This window comes from Pinus tabuliformis, chromosome 4_1 (genome assembly GCF_031772625.1).
Source record: "Pinus tabuliformis cultivar Carrire ecotype Pingquan chromosome 4_1, CPIR1, whole genome shotgun sequence".
In the NCBI taxonomy this organism is placed as follows: domain Eukaryota; kingdom Viridiplantae; phylum Streptophyta; class Pinopsida; order Pinales; family Pinaceae; genus Pinus; species Pinus tabuliformis.
In genome coordinates this window covers 336,529,744-336,542,417 of record NC_142303.1, presented here as the reverse complement: position 1 = coordinate 336,542,417, position 12,674 = coordinate 336,529,744, and the positions used below count along the sequence as shown (strand labels likewise).

General features: G+C 40.5%; 1 pseudogene; it reads left to right on the top strand.

The window, feature by feature from the left end:
• Positions 1 to 10,796: 10,796 nt before the first annotated feature.
• On the top strand, positions 10,797 to 11,497 carry LOC149175651 (protein PELOTA 1 pseudogene; annotated as a pseudogene).
• The last annotated feature ends 1,177 nt before the right edge of the window (positions 11,498 to 12,674 follow it).

Below are 12,674 nucleotides of genomic sequence, written 5' to 3'. Positions count from 1 at the left end.
CATTGCTCAAGCTATCTTATTTCCATTTTGTTTGTAAGCATAGTTCAATATTTTTCTATTAATGAAATGAAGTGTTTTTCTGCTGCATCTATGTGTTTATGATTATATATGTAAGTTGTTGCGTTCCTGTTTAAGTTCAAATCATTTTTCTTGTTGGATTAATTGTCGTCTTTTGGCATGTTTAACTGTTTTATAATGTTTGCGAGCCTTTTCTGGTTGTTTCAAAGGCCGGTCTTCGTGTATATGAGTTGTCCCAACCATGTAAATATTAGTTGCACTCACACACAAATTCTTGAGCATTGTCGCACAAGTGTTGTCACGGTCATCCTAAATTCTATCTTAAGTGTCGCACTTGTCGCATCTTGTTTAGAGGCAGTCACACAGAGGGGAACGTTTTGCTTGTATGTTCCAATGATCTATGTTGTTGTGTCGTCAAAGTATGCTAAGTGTGTGATCACAGTTCAAGTTCATCACAATTCTATCTCTCTTTCCGCACTTAGACATTTTCATAAAATCTTCCCGACTGGGCAACTTAGCTTCACCAGGCCCTCACTGATCTGCACACTACGTAGTCTCAACCCTCATGGATATGACCTTGTTGCCTGGAACTGCGCAGTGTGTAGTCATTGTCCTCCAGGGATGCTGTTTTGCGGAATTCCATAGTCCAATGAATTTCCTTGACCTCTAGAACTGTGCAGTTGTGCCTCCCAGTTTTCCTTGAACTGCAAACTTCGCATCTTCAACCCTCAATATTTTCCCTTGCTTGTTGGAATTGTGCAATGTGCAGAGAGCCCAACCTCCCTTGGCCTCCAAAATTGTGTAGATGCTTCCTCCGGTGCCCTTCCCTCAACCGGAGCTCACTGCTTTCAAAAACTTCACAGATCTTCCCTTCAGGCCTCTCCACTGCCTAGTTCCCCTTGCCTCTTGAAACTGCACAATTTTCCTCCGAGGACCTCATCCTGTAGCATCCACTTCCTACTTGAACTGCACAATTTTTTCCCTCAGTGGGCATTGCGCAATTTTTCTCCTTAGTGAAGACTGTGCTGAAAAGTTCCTCAATCAAGCTTGAGTTGCGCACTGTGCAATCTGAGGGATCAAGCTCTCTCCCTATCTGCTGAAACTGCGCAATGCATAGTCAATAGGCCCTTTCTCCCAAATTGTGATTTGTCCCGGGCTCAGTTCATGGATAATAATGCATCATCTTAGACTAGGGAGTTTTCGGATTGATGTCATCCCGTCATGAGTGAATTGCAGGAACAGGTACACTATCAAGTCATGGCGAGATGATGAAGAAGGAGAAGGAGGAGGGAAGCATGCCTAAAGACTCTCTTGCAGCTAAACTTACAAGTGGATCTATCAAGAGGAAGCAAAGGGACACAAGTTTGCAACTACCATCCAAGACTTAAGATCATTGAAGACCCCGCATCACCAAGCTATGTGGAGGAGAAGAGAAAGCATATCCAAGAACACATCTAGCACTCAACAAAAACAATGACTTGACATTGCCACATCGTCAAGCCAGTCCATGTCAACAATGTCATGTTAAGTCATATCATGAGTTTTCATATGCCACATCTCTATAGTGGACCATGTATATTGTAATCAAATGTATTGTAAAGTGGAAGTCCAAAGGACAAACATGAATGTGAAGAGTCATGTAAGTTGAAAAGTCATAGGAATTTGAATAGTCATGAGGGTAGTTAAAGAGTCACAAGGGGGAAGCATCACCCCTTGGTTATATATACCCCCTCATTGTATGAGAAAAGGACTTTTCACCTTGGCTCCTCCTGCAAGGCATTAGAGAGGTTGGCTAGTTCTTTGAGGAGCAAGGAGTGACTCCAATCTCCCACTACTGGGGCTAGTGATGTACATTGTAAACATGTGTCTTGGAGCTTTTGCTTAATAACATAAGACTTTTATGGCCAACATGTTCTTCATGCATGGACTATGAATGTTTGTAAGATTATTTTGTGGACGTTTGTATTTCATGTTTGCTTTCACGCGTACTAAGATAGTTGAACTATTTCAGTAATTTTAATGTTTATCTTATTTCGATTGAACCCCTGCCATGTTATTAAAGGAGCTAGGTAATATTAAGATGGAGCAAAAGGGAAAAGTGAAAGATCTCAATAAGGGGTTCAATCGCATCTTGAACAAATCTTCTGATAATACAAAACCTCATGACTCCATCACTATAGATTACTACACTTTTGCCATGCCAACAAATATTGCATAGTTTGTAAAGCGAACAAGGAGACAAACATTGAAAAAAAACTACGAAGAGGCTATTGCCGTTGAGAAGGACTTGCGTGCTATTGGAGTCATCTCAGATGATGAATTGACAAAAGATTTCGAGGACATGGGTAAGAGGTCTCAGGGCTCCGTGAGCAAGGCTAAGGAGAAAGAACCAAATGATCTTGAAAGCTTGACTTGTCTCATCAAGTCCCTGAGCACTGAAATGAAAAAACTCAAACAAAGGACAAGAAAGACTACCATGAAAAACAAGCCCCCCAAGTACCTATTTAGAAAGAATTCAGCTTCTAACAGTAGCAACAACCAGCTGACAAAGTCTACGCAGAGTTCCAACGTTTCTTGAACATCGAGAAAATTGGCATGGATTCATATTGCATGTTTCATGAAGAGAATCATTCAGAAAATACATGCCGAAAGTGGAACCAACTCATGAACAGGATGGCTTCACAGTTTTTTGATTCAATCATGACTGAGGAGCATACTGAGCCTCATGAAGGGAAGGAAGAAGCTACTACAACTGATGAAGCTCCAATTATTGGGCATGTAGTGAACATGTTTAATTGTGTTCTCACGACCCAAAAGAGTATTGTCGATAAGTAGCCTCTGTGTGATTGTCTGGCCTAGAAGCAGAACAATCGATACAACCTAAGAAGCTAAGGGCTGACCACTGTAATTGAGTTTCCGAAACAAAAATTCAAAGAAAACCTATTAAGGAAAATCAAAATTAATCCACTGACTAACTCAGCGCAAAACACTCAAAGCAAGTTTGGGAAGCAGTCTCAACGAAAATTGTTTCCGAATGTAGTAAAGACAGAACCATCCCTCTGGAAACCACAAACCAAGTTCCATCCTAGGACACCTCGGTCAGCATTCTTGCTGTGGATTATAACATTTTCAATGATATGAAGAAGATTCGTGCAAACATCTCCATGTTCGAACTCACAAAGATCATGAGTCAGCGGGACATCCTTCTACGGGCACTTGGGAAAACCTCTTTAGGTAATGCTACCTCTTCGGACAAGGGATCTAGTAAGTCTCCTGATACTCTTGCATTTGTACTTAATGCACTCACGATGGATGCAAACACACTCTTCTCACCATTCTTGTTAACGTTCGAAATTTTCAATTTCAATGTACACAATTGCTTGGTTGATTCGGGTGCATTGGTGAATGTCATGCCATTATCTGTTGCCAAGAAAATCAATGCTAAATAAGAAAAGATAGATGCACATATTATTCAATTGGACAGAACTCATGTCCAAGCAATTGGTGAACTTAGATATGCCATCATCCATTTATCATCTGATGAATGAGTTCACCAATGTATCAACATAGTGATTGTGGAAATTTCGAAATCATATAGAGTGTTACTGAGCAGAGATTGGTCTAGCAAGATTCAAGGGTAATTCACCATATACTGGTCACACCTATGGCTTCTGTATAGGAGCAGGAACAATCAGATCCAGGTAGAATCAGAGAGATACATGAAGCACATGGTTACTCCCTTGAACAGACATAATGAGCTAATGGCTTTTCTAGAATTATTATTTGGAAATTACTTTCTGGAAACTCAAATGGGGTGTTATCTTACAAAGCCATCCTAATCTCGCCAAACACAATTGGATCTCCTTCCTTGTCCAACTGGTGATAATGAACTCTGTACAATTAGTAGTAGTAGTAGTACTAGTATAGTTAGCAGTCCCCGTACATACAATATGTGGACTATGTATTTCGATGGATCCAAAACACAAGAGGGCTCTGGAGTTGGTTGCGTTTTAATAGATCCATTGCAGAGGAAACATCTAATCTCTAGCCGCTTGGAATTTGAGTGCACAAATAACACTACAAAGTACGAAGCACTCATATTGGGTTGACAGAAGGTCATCGACCTCAACATTTCCATTATGAAAGTGGTAGGTGACTCATAAATCGTGGTGCGACAGGTACATAACACCATACATTATGTGTCGCGTCATCTTAAAATTTATCAACAAGAGGTATGGTGACTCATCTCACATTTCCAATCTTTTAATATTATTTCCATTCCAAGAATGCGTAATGCAGCTGCGGATGCCTTGGAAAACACTGCTACTAGAATGTCACCATTGAGGGACGACTTTCCTATTGAAATTCTGTATAAACCTTTCGTCCAGGATAATATCCCTAATTTAGGCATTTTTTATGAAAACCAATAGATACTGTATTTTATGACAAATGTTGATGTGTTAAAAGACACAACGATCGATGAGGACGAGCATGAAAAGGCACTACAGGATGCAGCCAATGCAAGTAAAGGGAACCTCATCCCCAAGGGTGTGGTATCATTGGAGAAGTTGTATGATCTGCAGAACTGCTTTTGGGGACCCGTTAATGCCAAGACCCACAGTTCCACTCTGTCACATGAGAAAATCAACTTGGGAACTGATAAGGATTCGAAATATGTCAATCTCGGTACTTGTGCACACCACAAGAGCAGCAAGCCTTCATCCACTTATTCAAGCAGTACCGTGATGTCTTCGCATGGACTTACGATGAACTCAAAACATATGACACGCAAATCATCCAACATGTAATACCAATCAAGGAAGGGGCCAATCCATTTCAATAGAAACTGAGGAAAGTTCATCCAACGCTTGATCCTCTCATACAAAAGGAGTTGAGAAAATTGTTGGATGCTCAAATCATATACAGGGTGTGACACTCGATGCGAGTGTAAAATTTGGTTGTTGTGAGGAAGAAGTCTGGGGAGATCCACTTGTGTGTAGATTTCTAGAATCTCAACCGCGCCTCGGACAAGGATAACTACCTCGTGTTGTCTATGGAGAAAATACTGCAAATAGTATCGGGGTCCGAAATGTTTTCTTTGCTTGACGAATATTCACGATATAAGCAAGTTTTGGTGGAAGATCCTGACAAACTTAAAACTACATTTAGAACGAAGTGGGGCACATTCGCGTTTTGACGGATGTCGTTTGGGCTACTCAATGTTGCTGCAACATTTCAACATGCAATGGACATCGCCTTCCGTGGGCTTATTGGACAGAGCGTAGTGGTATATCTTGTGGTGTGACAATATTCTCCAAACAGAGGTGAGACCACCTGCGCCATTTGAAGAAGATATTTGAGCGATGCAGCAAGAATGGGATATCCCTGAATCCCAAGAAGAGTATCTTTGCAGTGTCCGAGAGTAATCTCTTGGAACACATCATTGCTAAAAGTGGGATCAAGGTGGACCCGAACAAGGTCAGGACTATCACGTAGATTCCATTCCTAGTGAATAAGAAAGCTATGTAGTCTTTCTTGGGGAAGATCAACTTCCTCTGCAATTTCATCTCCGACTATGCCCAAATTGTTAAACCAATACAAGAGATGGTGAAGAAGAACACAATTTACAAATGGGATAAAAGGGAAAAGGACAAGTTTTCCCATATCAAACAAGCTATAGCAGAAGCACTAGTGTTTTACATCCCAAACTTTGATAAAGACTTCTTGCTCTACACTTTTAATTCGGATACCTCTCTTGTTGTTGTACTTACTCAAAAGTATGAGTTGAACAATGAATGACATATCTCCTTCATGAGTGCAAGTTTGGAAGGATCGAAGCTTAATTACCTCATCGTGGGAAATCAAGCTTATGCAGTGTACAAGGTGGTAAAGCACTTCAGACCCTATATGTTAAAGAACTATTGTGTTATATTTATTCCACACCCAGTAGTCAGATCACTACTTGTTCAACAAGATTTGGGTGAAAGGAGGGTGAACTAGATGACCGGGTTACAAGAGTATGATCTAGACATCAAGCTAGTTCACACAATTAAGGGTAATGGTCTTTTCCAATTAATAATAGACGCAGTAAACGTGAAAGAGGAAGAAGAAGAACTCATCAAATGGGAGCAAGAAATTTAAATGTATAATGTTGAGTGAGCCTCCCCCACTACAGACATAAACTCTTGGTACACAGATATGCGCCAATACCTTGAGCATGGCACAATGCCCTCTCACTTTTCCACATGGAAAAAAGGGAACTCTAACTTAAAGCATTATCATATCAGTTGGTGCATGGGGAGTTGTTCAACAAGCACCACAATAGAGTAATGCTTAGGTGTTTGGAGGCGCACGATTCAGAAAAGGTATTGTGTGATCTCCATGACGGACCAGTCGGGGGACACTTCGTAGGAAACACTACATCACATAAGGTTATGCAGGTCGGATTTTACTGGCCTACATTCCTAAAATATTCTCATGCCTATGCCTGCAAGTGTTCGGTCTGTCAAATGTGTGCCGACATAAATCAGAAGTCAACAGGCTTGCTGCATCCTGTTGCAGTGGAAGAACCTTTTCAACAATGGGGCTTGGACATCATTGGGAAAATTTTCTCGCACTCATCAAAGCAACGTCGCTATATTCTAACCGCTACAAACTATTTCACATGGTGGACAGAGGCAATTTCGCTAAAACAAGTGAACGATCAGGAAGTCATCAACTTTCTGTAGCAAAACATCATTTCTAGGTTCGACATTCCTACGTCACTTGCTTTTTACAATGCAACATATTTTTCATTGTTAAGACTTTATCTGCAGGGGAATGGTTTTATTGAATCCACGAATAAGAACCTTATCCACATCATCAAAAATACCATATTCTCTGAACAAAAAAACTAGCACTCTGCTTTGGTGAATGCCTTATGGGCTGACTGAATCAAGCCTAAACCTTCTCTGAACACCTCCCCCTACTTCGTGGTGTACAGAAAATAAGCCATCCTCCCATCGAACATCTACTTCCACGCTCTCCAAATGTCACAAGAGTCCTAAGGCAAGCCCTGTATTTTAGTTTAGCATAGGACGAACACTTGGCACAAGCTACAGGAAGAAAGGTTGAAAGCTAAGGAAATTTTTTCACTTCACCAGAGTTGTATCAAGAGGGGTTTGACAGGAATTCTGTGGGGAAAAAACTTTAGTGTGGGTGACTTAGTCTTAAAGTGGGATAAATCCCACAAGGACAAAGGCAAACACACTAAGTTTTAGTCCCTTTGGATTGGATCATACACGGTACATGAGAAGCTTGGGCAGCACACATATTGTCTTCAATCACTTGACGAGAAGATTGAATCTCTCCCTGTCAATGGACAAGACTTAAAATAATATTTTCAATGAAGATTTGGGGTTGTGGCCCACACTATGTACATAGTATTTTGTTGTTTGTTATTTGTTTCTTTGCTTTTGTGTTGATTTTGTTATGTGAATAAGTGTTGTGCTTGATGGTGTTGTGGCTTCTAAGTGTGTGTGTGTGGCTGAAGTCTAAAGAGTATTGTGACACTACAACATTTGGCTAGCCTTCTTTCTGTCTTCCTTGTGTTGGTTACATATTTTGGTCGATGAAGTTCTGACGGAAAATATGATCCATTCGTTAGGAGAGTTTTGGTCCAAATATGAACCCGTGGCTAGTCCGAAAACCTCATGCCTATACTCGGTTTTTTTGTTTGTGTTCTTGGCTTATCCAATTAGTAGAATCAGAGAAGGGGAAAAATCTAAACAAGAAAACAAAAATCAGAGGTATCTATATGATTCTCTAAAGGAACAACCTCTTTTATTCTCAATAAGTCGAGATCCCTCTTTCGCCCCAAAATAAATAAGTATCGATGAATAGTTCCCTTTAAATAAATAAATAAAGGTGAAAGAAGAGAAAGGATTCCTGTGCAGAGAGGTGAAGCAAACAACTCCACCGGGGCACTATCCAGACTCACTGGAAGTAGAACAATGTTTGTGTTCCTGCGTGACTCCATCGGGGTACTGTCTAGGCTTGCTGACAGCGGAGCAACACCAAATATGAAAAAATATACTCTGAAAATATTAACCTCGCAAGCTAAACTAGCCTTCCCAACTTGAAACATCATGATTATGATGAATCTTATGTTGTGTTCAACTGAGACGGTATAGAGGGGACCCTGTATGCCTATGGGGTAAGTGGGAAGGCCAAAGTAATATGCACGATGAATCAATACTCCCTGAGGAACCAAGGCCCTGCACATAAGAAACTAACTAAGATAGAGAAGTTGGAGTTCAACCAGTGTGTCGCCAAGTGTTGTAGCTTGTTACACAACATTTTGTCACTGTCCCTGTACTCCCTGTTCCTTGATCCTGGAGGACCTCTACAGTGAACCCTGCATGCTTTGCCTTCATGAAGAAACTCCCATTATGTCCCTCTTCATGAGCAGATCATTTCCCTTTTGCACCATTTCCCCTGAAACTTCTGTTTTGCCCAGTTCACAAGACCGAAGCTAATGGCATTTGTCTCCCCCGCGCCGAGCACTAATCCTAGAGCCGACCGCACTGAATGAGCTGTGTTCCAGTTGTGTCGGTCCTGTTATGGAAAGTTTTTTGAATTAGAGCCGAAGATTCCAACTCTAGAAGCTCCGTAACGGAAGTTTGGTAAATGGTTTGGCCGGATGGTGTCGAGGATGACAGTTTGGGCTCCTTTCCCCTATAATGATGGAACTACCCCAAGGGATAAGTCCTTCTCCCATGATAAGAGGATCCATATCCCATCCATATTTCATATATAAACTTCCCTTCATCCCAAGCACAAGCTAGTCATAGTTACAGTTTTGGCTGAGTGTGAGTATACTATTTCGAATTAAACAAGCAAGCTACTACTAGTTGTAGCCATCTAGTTGTGTGAGGGAGACGTGTGTTTGGTTTGGAGTGAAGCCTAAATGGAAGAGCCTTTAAACTATTGTTGTTTGCAACCATCATGGAATGCTAGTAGAAGTGTGTGGGAACCTGATCTTGTCAGAGGAAGACTGCAACGTCAAGACGAATGGTTGTGATCTCTCTTTGATATTTAATATATGAAACTATTGATTGATTTCCTACATGTTTTTTAATATTACATATCCATGTCTTAATGGATTTGTTTCTGAAGCATGTGTTTGAAGAATGACTGGTTTTATGACAGTGTTTACATGGATGAAGAACAAAACAGTGATCTTTCAGACGGCCAACTTGGTCACAGTGTTGGCATTTCACTTTCACAATTTGTTGTTGTTTTGGAAGAGGAGCAGAATTTGGAACAACTGAAGGTGAACTGTCATGAAGAAATCCAACACTTTGAAACTAGATGGGCTTTGAGTAATTTGGAATATGAAAGGACAGGTCCTTGCCATATCCAAGACTAGTTATGTGCTTGTTGTGGACAAGCTCTTCCCAAGGTCTGATGACCGACTTGAGAAGTGTAGGCTGAATTTCTGCATCTACATGTACAACTGCTCCTACGAGGGCCTTAATGATCTCATCAATTTGTTTTTGATGGGAGCCTGTTTCAATGTTCTGAACAAAAACAGGTTTAGAATGCTAACTCCACTTCTGAAATTCTTCTTGCTGAAGCTGAGATTCAAGTTCCAAAAATTCTACCTTTTCGTGGGTATGTTGCAAACATGTTTGAATGTCAACAAGAGTCGTTTTGTTGATTTTGACTATGTTTTCATCAGTGGACACGATTAGAGTTCCTAATAACTCCAATAATCCATGAATTTTTGTCATTATTCAAACAAATCAAGTCAATAAATGACCACAAATGTAATTGTAAAGGAAGATAACTAGAAATGCAATATTTTTCAAAATGTGCCTAATGATAGGAGGGAAATCCACTGAAGAGAAGGATAATCCCATTACTGATTGAAGACTCCTTAAAATAACCAACAGTCCATCAACTTCCAGCAAGAGAACATTCCACTATGATGTTACCATACTTTTAATGGGATTATGTATACAAATGTTCAAGTGAATTTAGGCAAAGCAATAGCTTCACAGTTTACAGATACCAGGAGATTTGATGTCAAAGGCACGCGTGCTGAAATATGAAGGGACTATGTTTGCTGGAATACGAAGAGACTCACACCAAACACACAAAATTCAAGAGGCATAGTGAGTTATTACTTTGGACAAGGTTCACTGGAAACATTCAATCACGTACCAACGTTCAGCACCACCTCTCACCAACCACAGGAAGAAGCTCTTCCCACTGTCCTCTTTTATACCACCACGCTGCACCGAAGGGTCGCCATGCATTCCCTGTCACGAAACTAAGCTTACATACAGAATATTAAGCTAATGAATCACTTGGTTGCAGTGGGAAATCGGTTAGCTTGCTCACCATCAATCTGTAACTCAAGGAAGCACATGCCTAATTCTTTTTTTTTTCAAGAAATTGATGAATAACAGTCTCATTGTGGACGCAAACCCCTTCAATAAAAAGTACCACAACCATTGCTTCATCTATGATTCGCAGGGTTGATGTAACTCAGTAGAATACTGTAGAAATTTGAGCATGTTCTCCATGGTAAGGGTACCACCGGAGCTTCAACTACGTGACTTTGATAATATTCATGTAGCTTTAACCTTCATGAGTCCTGCGCTCGGGCTCACTTGATGTAGGCCTGGTTATACAAGATTTCGAAGCAAACTCTCAAAGCCTCAAAGAATCAATGCAAATTTCAACGACCTTATAACTATTTGGGAAGCAATACTCTGAATTATTCTCCCGGAATGGATCAGAGTGTGGGAGCTGTATTGAGGATTCATGGCAAAAGTGTTGTTGAGAATGAGCACGTCAAGATTGGAGCATTTAATACTCTTGAAATTGATGTGAAACGACCCTTTGTGTTAAGAAAGGATGTTTGGGATTCCATGGCTTTGGACACCCTTAAGCAGACTTGTGATCCTGGAGCAAGCACTGATCTAGTAATGATCTTAATGCAAGAAGGTCTAGCAAACCTTCTTCTTGTTGGAAAAAGTGTGACGACAACAAGAGCCAGGATAGAAACATAAATTCCACACAAACGTGGTCCAGCTATTGCTGGCTACGAGAAGGCTTTAAATAATTTTTTTGAGAATATTTTGTAGGCAGTTTTGAGACACTGTGACTTCAGTATTGTCCGTTGTCTTGTAATTGCAAGTCCAGGTTTTACAAAGGATCAATTCTATAGCTATTTGTTGCTTGAGGCCGAAAGATGAGAATTAAGATTGATGATAGAGAACAAGTCTCAGATTGTTCTTGCACATGCTTCTTTTGGATACAAGAATAGTTTTGGAGAGCTTCTTGATGCTCCTAATGTGATGTCTTTGATAAAGACACCAAAGCAGCCCAGGAGGTAAAAGCACTTAAAGATCCCTCTCTTATTTCAACCAAATTCTACCACCATTTGTCCCAGCAACGGAACATAGAAATTTCAGAGGAGTTACACTAGAGTTATTTACTGTCACACATATCAGGGACGGTAGGTTTGAGCAGGAAGGAGCGTTTTTTTTTCAAAGGAAAGGAATCGACATAGCTTGAACCTTTTAGTTTTAATCTTCAACATTGTAACATTCAATTCAAAGGTCACCCCTACTGTTGTTGGAGTTGAGCACGATGAAAACAACCATGATGAATTATCTGTTGTAACGTTTGAAATGACTCATGATCTTCAAACAACGGAGTATGGCAATTATATATATTAAAAAACGTAGTTAAAAACTGCAGCTGTTAAACAACGGGAGTGGGAACGGAGGTATGAGTAGCATGGTACATGCACGCAGCGTGGTAATACCACTGTAACACTCGGGCCCCAGCGTCAAGAGCAACGTTCAAAGCGTATTAAGGTGGTTCACGAAATTCAAGGTATGGTATAATGTTCAACTCTCGACCAACTCATTCAACAACAGAGATTTGACAGATATGGCAGTCTAGAACAAAGGTACAAGACTGACATGTATAGAAAAGCCATAGAAAAACAAGCTCACATAAACAAGTGGCTCATACTTGAGCAGGGTAGGAGATCACCCGCTCTGATACCATGTCAAACACACACATGGCAGCAACAAAATATTAAAGATAAGCAGGAGAGTACATTTATTATTTGACAATGATATACATTTATAGTACATTCGTGTGACCGTTGGGTTCCACATCCCAAGGCCTCTTGGACTTCCTTAGTCTATTCGGATTCCACACCAACCCTTAGAGGATTAGGTGTCCAACACTTCTTGACTTGTTAAGTAGGTTGAATTGCAATTTGTCTATTATTATGTTTGTGTGTTGTTGTTGTTCACTTATTTCAGGAACTTGAAGAAGGAAGCGGGAGATTGCTGGAACGAGAAAGCGAGGACATCATCAAGCAGGATAAGTGACCAAGAGGTAGGCCCTCTTGATTGATTCTAAACTAAGGAAATCTTCCATAGAATGTATCTATTGTGGCTAGACCCATTATCGAGCTAGAGGAATTCGTTTGTGTCCGCACTTATAATTTTACTTCACCACAAATAAACTAGCCTTCCCAACTCAAAACTTTGTGATTATGATTAATATTATGTTGTGTTCAACTGAGAAGGTATAGAGGGGAACCTGTATGCCCATGGGGTAAGTGGGAAGGCCAAAGTAATATG